This window comes from Chrysochloris asiatica, unplaced genomic scaffold (genome assembly GCF_000296735.1).
Source record: "Chrysochloris asiatica unplaced genomic scaffold, ChrAsi1.0 scaffold00069, whole genome shotgun sequence".
Lineage (NCBI taxonomy): Eukaryota > Metazoa > Chordata > Mammalia > Afrosoricida > Chrysochloridae > Chrysochloris > Chrysochloris asiatica.
Genome location: NW_006408587.1, coordinates 2,807,769 through 2,818,617, shown reverse-complemented (window position 1 = coordinate 2,818,617; position 10,849 = coordinate 2,807,769).

Genomic DNA, 10,849 nt, shown 5'->3' with positions numbered 1-10,849 from the left:
GTTCTGACTCATAGTGACCCTGTATAGTGTTTCCAAGAAATGACTGGTGAGTTCCAACCACTGACCTTGCTGTTCAAACTGACCTTACAGTCCAGTGCTTATCCTACAGTGCCACGCCAGGATTTGCTTTCAGTAAGCAAGGTTTTATCAGCTGCGTATTGCAAGTTGTTAATGAGTCTTCCTCCAATCCTGATAATTCTTCTTCATTTAGTTCATCTTTTTGGATTATTTCCTCAGATTAAAGATGATCACCACACCGCAAGTCAGTTTGTTGCATTGTGGTGGCTTGTGTGTTGTTGTGGTCTGGAAGCTATGCCACTGATATTTTAAATACCAGCAGGGTCAACCATTGTGGACTGGTTCCAGTAGAGCTTCCATTACTAAAACAGACTAGGAAGAAGGAGAGACAGACTGCTTCTGAATGTTTTCCCACTGAAAACCTTATAAGTAACAGCAGAATATCAGATGAGCCCGTCTGGTTGGAAGGCACTCAAAATACAATTGGGGGAGAGCTGTCACCTCGAAGTAGGTGTGAATGGATGTGATGTGAATGGAGCAAAACTATCAGGACATTAATTTGCTGATGGGTCACAGCTATAAATGAGAAGAAAAAAATCTCAAACATCCATTAATAACTAGAAGATGAACTGCATGAAGTATGAACCCAGAAAATTGAAAGTTACAAAAAGTGAAATGGAACACATAAACATAGACACAGTAGGTATTAGTGGACTGAAATGGATTCGTGTTAGCCATTTAGAATCTGACAATAATATGATTTTCTATTCTGGGAACAACAAATTCATGAGGAATGGCATCACTTTCATTGTCAAAAAGAACATTTCAAGAACTATCTTGAAGTATAGTGCTGTCTATGGTAGAATACTACCCATACATCTACAAGGAAGACCAGTTAATACCACTATTATTCAAATTCATGAACCAACCACTAAAGCCAATGATGGTAAAATTGAAGAATTCTACCAACCCTTTAAAAGTGGTCCACCTCTCCTTCTTCTTAGTCTGTCTTAGTCTGGTAGCTCTGCTAACACTTGTCTATCATGGATGGCTGTGTTTGAATTTAAAATCCCAGTGACATAGATTCTAACATCCTAGCAACTCACAAGCCACCACAGTATGACAACCTGACAAATGAGTGGTGGTCTACAGGAGTTAGGTATTATTACTTTTATCAACATTTTAGAAATAAGGAAACAGAAAAATTAAGCTACTTACTCAAGGTAATACAATCTGGTTCCAAACATACATAGCAAAAATAATCTAAGTTTGTGATTTTATTTCCACAATTCTCACACACAGGAAGAACACAAAATCAAGTCAGTTTCAATTCATGATGACTCTATTAAAGTGTAGAATGAAGCACCACAGGATTTTCTTGGCTGTGATATTTATGAATGCAGATTGCCAGAACTTTCTTCCTGTGGGTGCCACTGGTGGACTCAAACTGCCAACCTCTATTTGGGCAGCTGAGTGTAAACCATTCATGCTACCCAGAAACTATTTCTACAATTTTGACAGAGAGTGTCCTTCAAATAAAAACCAGCAGGGCTGATATTATTTAAAGCTGTAAAATAAGAGTAGGCGACACAGCATTTCTTGGTGCCCTGTGGTTCAGGTTCACAGTGGCACTACATTGGCAGGCAGTGTAGAGATTGTTCTAGCAGGCCAGGTAGTATTAGGAGATAGTCCCTTTGTTAGGTCTGATGACACCGTTGCAGTGGAGCAGTAGAAGCAGGGGCAGTGTTGAGGTTTGGCAGGATGCCTTACTAAGAGGGGCTGATGCAAAAGAGAAAGAAAATAGCAGATAAGGGCATAGTAGAAGAGATTTATTTATGAATTCAAGTGCCAATATTACCCTAGGAGACTTACAATGACTATGGTAGATTTTGAAAAGGACTCAATGCCACATGAGGTGGTGGAGTTGAAAGCAGAGAATTTTACTTATTTGTTGAAAAATAATACTCTTTAACCTCTTTGGTTCCATGGCCTGGAGAAAATACAGGACTCCTCTGTAAGGAAGTGGTGCTGTAGTAAGAAGGCAAAGGAAACATAGTGTACTTGGTAAACTACATTTGTAAAATCAAGGGATTGGTTTGCATAGTCATAGTTCATACTTGACCTGCAATGTTCTATGATGACTAAATATAGTTATCCTGATCCTTAGTCTGATAGTCCTTTAACTAAAGCTATTTTCAAATGATGGAATCTTAACTGGGCTCGGAGGAAAATTATAGGATTTAGAAAGAACAACCCATGGATTATACATCGTGTTTTGTTGTTGTTGTTGTTTTTGGATGACTACTAAACCAGTTCTGCCAACTAGCTTTAGCTCTGCCGAATACCCTGAGCTTTATGTGACCTGAGAGAAAGTATATATCTGATAGCCTTTGTGGAGCCACAGTAAGAGTGACCATAGAAATTCCCATATTCCTTTTGACAATGATTTTCAAATAAAAACAAATATTCACTCTTAACTTCTATTAGGTTGAGAATGTTTGCCCCTCATTACTGCTGTACCAACTCTATTTGTATAGGTTGTTGACTCTTCCACCACTTCTTTCCAGAGAAGAATCATTATAATCCAGTTGATGACTTTGGATGAATAAGGCATATATTGCCAGCACCTTTTATATGTGTTTTGTTTTTTACTATTTGGAGAGCAAATTTTCAGTAGAAGAGACAAGTTCGGTTCTGCTTTCATGCTACAAATTTGGCAGGAGTAGATCCCAAAAAGACTTGACTTTGGCCCAAACCTGCCTGTGAGTGGATAGGTAAATCTGCCTAATTCAGGGGCTACAGAGTAGTCAACTCATCTGTCTACGCCTATCAAACAACATTCCTTAGTTACTTAGCTTATAGTGATAAAGGTGTTAACCTATCTATTGACACATCTTTATATATCTCAGTTGGTCGGAAGTTGGGTTGAGTGCAGAGATTCTATTTATTGGACTCTTGGATCCCAATGTTTGTTCTTTGCTTAATAATGTGGGGTCCTTTCTACAATACAAAATATTTTCATTTCTCAAAGTTTAATTTATTGCTATTTTTCTTTATTCCTGTAATAAATTATTATTATTATTTCAGAATTATTATTCTGTAATAAATGTATCTTTCCATTTCTATATCATTCAGATTTTACATTTTCATCTATTACAGTCTAATTTTTTAAACATATTTTTATAATCCATGTAGAATTAGCTCACACACATGATCAAAGGTAAATATTTCTTTTCCAAAGATTAAGAAAATGTCATGGAATAATTTTTATAAATAATCATTTTTATTCACAAGATTGTGATGATAAATTTATCATAGAACATAAATGTATGTGTGCAAGGATGTCTTTAGAGTATTTCGTGTCTCTTAACTATTTACTATATACTGTGCTCTTTTGGTAATATTCTATTATTTTAATTACTGAAGCTAAATAATTTTTAATCAGGTAAGGAAAGTTCTACTTGCGATATCTGATTATACATGTAATGCTATAATAAACACCATATTTCAACTATCAAGTTTGCAAGCACACATTTAAATTAATGATCTGCAATAAACTTTTACTGTGATATTTAAACACTGTTGATGTGTATGAGGCATGAGATGCCTGTTGCCTGTGAGTTGGGCCATGAACTGCATTGTGAATCGTGCCACCAGCTGGCCTGTGGCATGACAGAGAAGGGTCTCCACCAGCCGCAAATTACATCTGCTTATGCCTCTGTTTGTTAGACAATTTGGCTCCAGGAACAGCTGAGAAGAAAGGTTGGAGAACAACTTGTTTGATTGATGTGTCTAGAGTTATCTCTAAATCCAAATAAAATGTTAAGTGCTATCAAGAAAGCATAAATCAGGCCTATCTCTCTTTGAGCCATAAGAAGGTCTTGCGAAGGATTTTATGACATCCATTTGTGAGCAATATAATTGGCTGGTATTCAAAAAGACAATTTACATGTGTTTGTATCACACAATTAATTAGGTCACATTTTTAACCTGATTCAGCTGTAAGTTTGTTTTGGAGGCCTATCATTTAAGCCCTGATCATGAAAATGGTTGGAACTAGAGCTTTCAATCCGAAGAGAAGAATAAAGTATCAAATAAGAATGCAAAGCTGGTTGATACTAAGTAGAACAGACATAATCTAGAATACTTGTTTATGGGTTTTGTTGTTGTTGTTAGGTGCCATCAAGTTGGTTCCAATTCATAGTGACCTTATACACAACAGAACAAAACACTATCCAGTCCTGCTCCAACCTCATAATCGTTACACTTGAGCCCATTGCTGCTGCCCTTGTGCCAATCCCTGTCATTGGGGATCTCCCTCTTTTTTGCTGACCCTCCACTTTACCAAGCATGATGCTCTTCTACAGGGACTGGTCTCTCCTGATAATAAGGACTGGCATAAACAGTATAGAGTAACTGAGCACCAACCAGTAGGAAATTGTTAGGAGACCCCAGCATTAATTCTTCATGAGTTATGAACAGACGTGTTCATACTTTTATTTGTCTCAATCCTTTTCTTGACATTCATAGAGAAGTATGAGAAAAAGCGAACTAGACAAGAAAAGAAATGGTACATTTTTCTCATGGTACCCCAGTCTTGGAGACATGTTTTCTATGAGCTTCACACCTCTCTCTGTGCTAATATAATTGTTCAGATTAAACGCTATCCTTTTTTGGGAAATCTTCTCAGACTGCCTAGTGTCTTAGTTATTTATAGTACTATTATAGCAGAAATGGAATCCTGGTGTGGTGTTGTAGGTTTATGCGCTGGACTGCAAAGTCAGTTTGAAATGCAAGGTCAGCAGTTCAAGCTCATTGGCCACCCCTTGGAAACCCTATATAGGATCATTATGGGTTGGAATCAACTCGATGGCATTTAACAACAATAACAACAGCAGAAATATCACAAGTAGATACCTTAACAAGCAGAAATGTATTCTTTCAGTTTAGGAGTCTAGAATTCTGAATTCAGCATATTAACTATAGGGGATCTCTCTCTCTCTCTGTCGGCCCTGGGGGAAGGTCTTTGTGGCTTTTCCAGCATTCCTTGAAATCTATACTTGTCTTGGCATCAATCTTCCTTTGGGTCTAGAATGTTCACAGCAAAGAGACCCCGGGTCAAAATGACATACTTTGCTTCTGGTTTGTCTTTCCTGGTGTACAGAGCTCTGTTCCTGCTGGCGTCTTTCTCCTTTTATCTCTTATAAGATAAAAGTTGAGGCAGGCCACATACTAGGGAAACACCCCTTACATCAAATTAGGGCTGTGAACTGATGAAGGGTATTGTAGAGGAATAGTGTAGCACTGTAGAATAAGAACTGGACTGCTAATAGAAGTCAGAAGTTCAAATCCGCCAGGGATGCTAAGAGTCGGAACCAGCTCAATAGCACTTAACAAACAGACAGACAAATTCTACCTAAAAGGAGCCCTGCTAATCTAAAAATATGCTGCTGAATGAAAGGTTGGTGGATTGAACCCCTCAGATGCTCTGTGGAAGAAAGATAAGGGAGTCTGCTTCCATAAAGGTTTGTTGTTGTTATGAAGTTTCATCGAGTTGATTCCGACTCATAGCAACCCTGTGTAGGATTTCCAAGGAGTAGCTGATGAGTTTGAATTGCCTTGTGGTTCAAACTCACTTTGCGGTCTAGCGTTTACCCTATAGCACCTCAGCAGGACTCCAGCCTTGGAACACTTAACAAAGCAGGTCAACACTGTCCTCTAAGTTTGCTATAGGTCCGAATGGACTCAACAGCAGTGGGTTTGAAATGACTCAATGGCATTGGGTTAATCCTAATTCTGTTTCATTGAATCAGGGCTGGGGCCCAGTAAGAGTGTTACATCCCATTCTAATCCTCTTACATAAGATCATATCATGGGGGATGATTACATCATTGCATATTTCCAAAGAGAATCATAGTCCAGCCAAGTTGACACATATTTTGGGGGATATGATTCAACCCAAAACACCTAGTCAGAGGTACATACCCTCAGAGCACTCTTAAACATGCCTCTCTAGCACAAATCTCACTCTGGCATAATGGTTGCTGTATTAACTGAGCTCCCTAGCCTGACTGTGAACGTCTGGCAAAGACTTACACATCATTGTATCCTCAGGGTCAAGCTCAGTTAGGTGAATGAATGAGCAGACTCAGAGAAGAGGTTGTTGTTGTTATGTGCCGTTGAGTCAGTTCCGACCCATAGTGACCCTATTCAGGGTTTCCGAGGCTGTAAATCTTTACAGGAGCAGAAAGCCTCCTCTTTCTCCTGTGGAACGGCTGGTAGTTTCGAACTGCTGACCTTAAGATTTGCAGCCCGATTCGTAACCACTAAGCTACCAGAGGAAAGAAATTGTTTTCATTAGAGCTGCTAAGATTTTTGTTTTTAATTGGTAACATTTAAGATTGCTCATGCTTTGTATAACAAACCTGGGAGGATAATTGTGAAGAATAAAAGAACTGGATCATTTGAGCTGATACTCACCAATATTGTTTCTGCTCTATCAGAAACATAGTGCATGTGTTGAAGGTTACTTGCTGATTGTCAATGATTGCTGATAGCAACAAACAAGCAAACAAAAGCCTATTGACACCAAGTCAATTCTGACTCATAGTGACCCGTTAGGACAGGGTAGAACTGCCCATAGAGTTTCCAAGGCTGTAATCTTTATGGAAGCTGACTGACATGCTTTCTCTTGCAGAGTGGCTGGTGGGTTCAAATCTCCTGTCTTTTAGTTATCAGCCAAGCACTCAACCACTGTGCCACCAGGGTGTTGGTAGCAAATAACTCTAAAAAAATATCTTTTTATAATCCTTTCTATACCATCCCATACTTTATAATAAGTGCAGTATTCTGGTAGAAGAACTAATTGTTCACTGTAAAAATGCTGTCATTATTACTAAACAATATACAATATTGTCTTATAAGGATCTCAGCTGCACACTGCCTGGAAGGTACTTTAGGCATGCACCAAGTTTTTACATCTAACAAATGCCAGTAAAGGACACTTAGAAATTCCAGTTGGACTGAATTTGCCCCTTTTTTCAGAGGACACGTAAATAAATAAATTCAAGGGAATCCCCTCCCATTGCACACACACAGGCGTACGCATGCACATAATCCTCAGAGCAGCTGTGTTGTATTATAAATTGGAGGTCTTTTGTTAGTTCAGATGTTTAAGGTCTGCAAAGCCACTTTGGAGAAGAAATAAATATTATGAGTAAGTCTCGTTTCTATGCGTGTAGTGGGGAAACACCAGTACAGTTTACTACAGTTTTATACTAAAACAATCTTGTAAAAGAATACCAGCATTACTCACTCAGCACATGACTGCTCTCAGACAAGATGGTGTCTGTTTTATTCCGTACATATTCAAGACATGATTCATCCAGCCTCTCCTAGATAGATTATCTCTTCAGTAAAATAAATCAGCATAATCATGAATTGTATCCTTACTAAATCTTTATTTTAAAAAAAAGAAAAGAATTTCTTTTTTTTTTCCCACTTCACTGAATATTGAATATGTAGAAAATGTCAAAAATGAAAACATTCAGGTGTAAGAAATTGAATTGTCAAAGGATAGGCAGCTTGGAGCCAGACAACCTGGAATCAAGGTCATTCCATTCGAGGATCTGTTTTTCTGCTATAAAGTTTCAGAACCCGAGACTGGTAAATTTGTTAACAAGAAGAATGTATACTTGAAATGGATATAAATGTGAATTTATTAATTAACTTAGAGCAAGGAGTCTCATAACAATCAGATCCCTACAAGTCTGCATAATTTCTGTTTTTGTTGTTGTTGTTAAGTGCCGTCCAGTCGGGTCCAACCCATAGCGACCTTGTATAGGGTTTCCAAAGCTGTAAATCTTTACAGGAGCAGAAAGTCTCATCTTTCTCCCATGGAACAGCTGGTAGTTTCGAACTGCTTACCTAGAGGTTAGCAGCCTGACTCGTAACCACTACACTACCAGAGCTCCTTATTGTACACGATACCAGTTCATTATAAGAAAATGACTTAGTGAACAGGAAGTCAGAACAAGAGGACACAGTGATATTCAGTTTTCATGGCACTGGCCTGAAATAGCTGTCTCCCTATACAGTCTTGTATTTGCCATGTTCTTCCCACAGCCTGATACATTCCTTTCCCATTCTTCATGATCTTTTACTAACCCTTCTAATCTTAGCTTAACTGTCATTTTCTGATCTTTCAGTATTAGAAACCCCCCACCCCGTTGTATACCCTAAATCACTCTATAATGTCCCTTTATAGGGCTTACCTCAATTTTTACTTACATAGTTATTTGTTTCTCTAAATTCTGTCTCTACATCTAGACTGAAAACTTTAGGAGAGCAGATTCCATGTTTGTTTTGAGCCCTGGTAGGTGCTTGGGACCTAGCACATCACAAGTGCCTGACACATGTTTTTGTTGGATGAACAAATTAATGTTTCTCCAGGAGCTGCACAAGCAATGGCTCTGTCTCTTAATAACTATTTGAAGCAAATTACAGAATGGGTTCTCTTCTCTCTAAGATTAGGACAGAGGCAGTTCCTGACTTGGAGGGTTCTTTTGAGAGTTAAGTAAGGGAATAGATGTAAGGCACTGGGAAGCATGACTGGCACTGGGTAGGCATTCAAGAGTCTTATTATGACTCTAAAATGGGTAATTCTAAGAAAATGGAAATCCTGATTGCTAAAACTCAGTTCCTTGGGTCATTACTGCGATGGGTGTCATCAATATTCATTTCTGAAGATTTCCTTTATTTAGTGTTCGGTGTCAGATTACTCAATAAGCAAGGTAATAAAGCTTACTTGTTCTTACTTACTAGTGTACAGTGCACAATTTCATATTTTTTCAGCATACCGAAGATTCTGCTTCTAGGTATGACTGGCAGCTGTCTCTTCTCCAGCCCCACAGCACCTTCCTACAGAATGAAAGCCTCTTTTCACATTTATAGTCCCTGACAGGGACAGAGTATTCAGTTAGCAGGGTAAACACAGGCTTAATTGTGCTTACTGGCCAATCTATGGTGAACAGTTTCAAATGGTTCACTGCGTAATCCTCCCCTGTTAATGTTCCATGATTTAAGAGACCCATTGTTTAAATTAAAAATTATATGAATACATTAAAACAAGTTATACCCAAGCTCTTCAACCCAGGAATACATTTTATCTTCTTTACATGATATTTCAAATCTGTGCATGAATGCATTATGCATATACTTCGGGCTTAACGTCAATGGATACTATTTTATCCTTATATTTTAGTTCTTGGCAGAAACATCTCTATAAAAATGAATTATGGATAAAAATATCCAAAACAAAAAAAATTACAAAATTTAAAACAGGAGAAAATTGTACAACTCTACAATAAAGAAAATATTTTTTGTGGTCATTTGTTTTATTTTGTTCTAATGGCTTTACTGTTCGTTCTTTCAATATGTAATTCTTCAGGGCCTAATGCAAGGGGGCTTTTAAAAGTTCATATAAAAATGCAATTGAAAGATAATGGTTTTGTTCTATGAACTTTTTGAAGCCCCTTCCTATGTGTCAGGAAGTTACTCTATGGCTAATCTATGACACTATGAGTTTGAAGGAAAAAATAATTAATACAAGATTTGGTTATTTGATGCATGGATATTTTTCTCATTGAAAACATTTTATAAATTATTTTTAAATATTGTTATCAACAACAACAAATGAATACATTTAAAATATTACTATCTGTTATTTTCTGTGAAAAAAATATTAACATTGATCATATGTCAAGAATGCATTGCTAAAGCAACCAAAGTGAGGACAATGACTTTTTCTGCTCATACTACGTACACATGAAGTGGGCCCTTTAGTCCTTAACTATACCTCTTAGTCAGAGTTTATTGTTATGTAAAATTGCATTGTTTTCCCCATCCATAAAGTTAAAATATATTTATATCATCCTTACCACTAAGGCAAATATGGCATTAAACCCCAAAAAAGGTCTTTCTTTACCACTCATTTGTCAGTTTATCGTACTATATTGGTTTGCATGTTGCTGTGATTCTGGAAGCTATGACACAGGCATTTTAAATACCAGCAGGCATCTACAGTGGACAGGTTTCAGATGAATTTAGTGATAAAGAGAGATTAGGAAGAAGGAGAGACAGACTACTTCTGAAGATTTAGTCACTAAAAACTTTATGAGTAGCAGTGGAACACTCTCAGCATCCGAATATTGATTTTTTTTTTTTTTTAAAGGTTTTCATTGTGGATTGAGTGAAACTTTTCAGTGCAGATCATCAGTTTTACATTCAACGAATCATACAACTTGTTTCATTACATGATTATAATCCCCTCCATGTACCATTAGTTAACAGTATTTCTCTCTATTCAGTTTAGCTTTTTTTAAAACAAAACAAAACAAAACAAAAACAGAAACAAAAAACACTCAGGCATATATCATAATTTACACCTCCAAAGGGCACATTCTGCAAGTCTGCCTCCTGGCCACCAGCTCTTAGTCCCTCTCTTCCCATAAATCTAGAGTCCTCAGCCACTCTCTTTCTCCTTGTCCTCACCTCTGCCTCTGTCTCTGGCATAGCTGCTTCTCTAGATAAGGTCCCACCCACATTCTGCTTGTGCTCTTCTCCCTTGATGGTCCTAGGGTCCTCTGTTTCTGGACTGTAAGGTTAGTCACTTCCCTGTTTTTGTTACAAAACTTCTACCTTTACTATTGTGACAGTCATGATTAGTCATGATAACAATTATTCACTATTGAATCATATGAATCTTATCCCCATCTCTTTTCACCAGACCCATCTAGACAAGACGAAAACTATTCAGTGGGGACTCTTTCTC